Source organism: Borostomias antarcticus, assembly GCF_949987555.1.
Source record: "Borostomias antarcticus genome assembly, chromosome: 13".
Taxonomy (NCBI): domain Eukaryota; kingdom Metazoa; phylum Chordata; class Actinopteri; order Stomiiformes; family Stomiidae; genus Borostomias; species Borostomias antarcticus.
In genome coordinates, this window is record NC_140246.1 from 902,244 (window position 1) to 904,687 (window position 2,444).

Here is a 2,444-nt window from a genome sequence, read left to right on the forward strand (position 1 = left end):
CTCCTTGTGTTCCAGTACCCAGCACTGTGACTACGCTGTCCCTGGTTCCTCTCCAGTACCCAGCACTGTGACTACGCTGTCCCTGGTTCCTCTCTAGTACCCTGGTTCCTCTCTGTCCCTGGTTCCTCTCCAGTACCCAGCACTGTGACTACGCTGTCCCTGGTTCCAGTACCCAGCACTGTGACTACGCTGTCCCTGGTTCCAGTACCCAGCACTGTGACTACGCTGTCCCTGGTTCCTCTCCAGTACCCAGCACTGAGACTGGGTCCCTGGTTCCTCTCCAGTACCCAGCACTGTGACTGGGTCCCTGGTTCCTCTCCAGTACCCAGCACTGTGACTGGGTCCCTGGTTCCTCTCCAGTACCCAGCACTGGGACTACTGCTGTCCCTGGTTCCAGTACCCAGCACTGTGACTACGCTGTCCCTGGTTCCTCTCCAGTACCCAGCACTGTGACTGGGTCCCTGGTTCCTCTCTAGTACCCTGGTTCCTCTCCAGTACCCTGGTTCCTCTCTAGTACCCAGCACTGGGACTACTGCTGTCCCTGATTCCTGGAGGGCCTTACTGACGATGACTGGGAGTTCATTTTTGCATCTGCTAAATGACTAAAATGTAAAATAATAATTGCCGCCACCTTCCCTTGAACTCCGTTGCACATTTCAGTCACAAACTCTTTCAACAGTTTGATTCACAGTGTTTTTCCACTTGGCTGTTGGGTCAAAGTGAAGTAGAGTCCTAGGCTAGCTGGATCCAGTAGACAGCTATATAAGCCAGATGAATTGCTCTCTATGTTATTATAAGTCCTTCTTAAAAGCATATGATATGTAGTTGTTGAAACAGGGAGTTCAATAGGCTTGGTTCTCGTATGCGATGCCCAGTGACCTACTCTGGCTGTGAGAGGGTATACGGGTCCGCTTTATAATAGCACAGTCAGAGGCCTCACACTGCACTTCCTGTTGAACTACGCAGTCAAGAAGAAAAACGCTCTACGGTGAATCCAGGATGGACCTGGTACTGCACATTAGTGTTGTCAAAAATATCGATTTTTCGATTCATATCGATTCTGAATATTTAAAACAGTTTCAATACTAATTTCTCGCAATATCGATATTTTCCACACTATCGATACCAGCTGGCTTTCTCGCTCTGTCTCTCCTACAGCGAGTTGTTGACACACAGGCACACACACACAGGCGCACACACACAGGCACACACACACAGGCACACACACGCTGCTGCTCTGCACACATGGCCCCGCCCCCTCCCCCTCACAGACCTGTCTTGTCAACAAATCCTCTCACTCGCTCCGAAGATGGCAAGTGCAGAGCCTCCGCGACTCGTGGATAAAGAAAACAGCAGAAGTGCTGTTTGGAAGTACTTCGGGTTTGAAGCAAATGACGAAGGAAAAGCTAAAGATGCCACGAAGCCAATTTGCAAGCGTTGTTACAGAGTAGTGCCAACGAAAGGTGCAAACACAACAAATTTAGCAAAACACCTGAAGGACCGACACGCGGATCTCTATAAAGAATTTAGAGAGCTTGGTGACAGCTCCACTTTCAACATCACTGAAACATTAAACAAAATGGCCCAGTAAACTATTAACTTTAGTTTAATACATGAACTCTAGTTTAATACATCCATGAGCTTGCTATCGAAACGCCGCATTGACTGTGTGTGTGTGTGTGGGGGGGGGGGGGGGGGGGGGGGGGCGGTAGATAAGATAGCTAACGTGAAGCTAAGCTAGCTAATCCCCCTCAAAGCTATCCAGCAATGGGCCCAAGCAGTCAATGTGGCGTCTGAATAGCTGAGGGGAATTAGCTAGCTAGCTACTAGCTAGCTCATGGATGTAAACTAGAGCTAGTTAGCTTAGCTTCGAGAATGGCTGTTGGGCTAACAGGACAACACCAGCTATCAAGCCTGAGGAATCTTGAGTTAATGGTCAGTAAATCAACTTAGATGCTGTTATGCTTAACACACAGTACTATTAACTTTACTTAATTTCTAAGATTAGATTAGATAATTGAGTTATTTTTTAAAGGTCGGATCTAAAGAGAAACCAAGATTTTTAAAAGTGTGATATTTCTCTTCACTTATAGTACCAGAGAGAAGCTGAGGAGAATCGACCAGCAACAAAAGCGACACACACACAGCCTACCCTACTAGCTGTATTTGAACAACAAAGTATGATGCAAAATCAAATGAAGCCAAGAAACTGAACAGGGCTGTAGCAGAGTACATATGCATGGATCAGGTCCCCGTGTATACTGTTGAGAAACCTGGGTTCAGACAACTTCTTGGACAGTTAAATAACAAGTATGCCCTTCCTTCACGGAATCATTTCATGTACACTGAAATCCCCGCCCTATACAATGAAACAAAAGATAAAATCATGGAGAGCCTTGGGGGGAAACCCTTCTTTTCATGCACCACTGACCTGTGGACCAGCA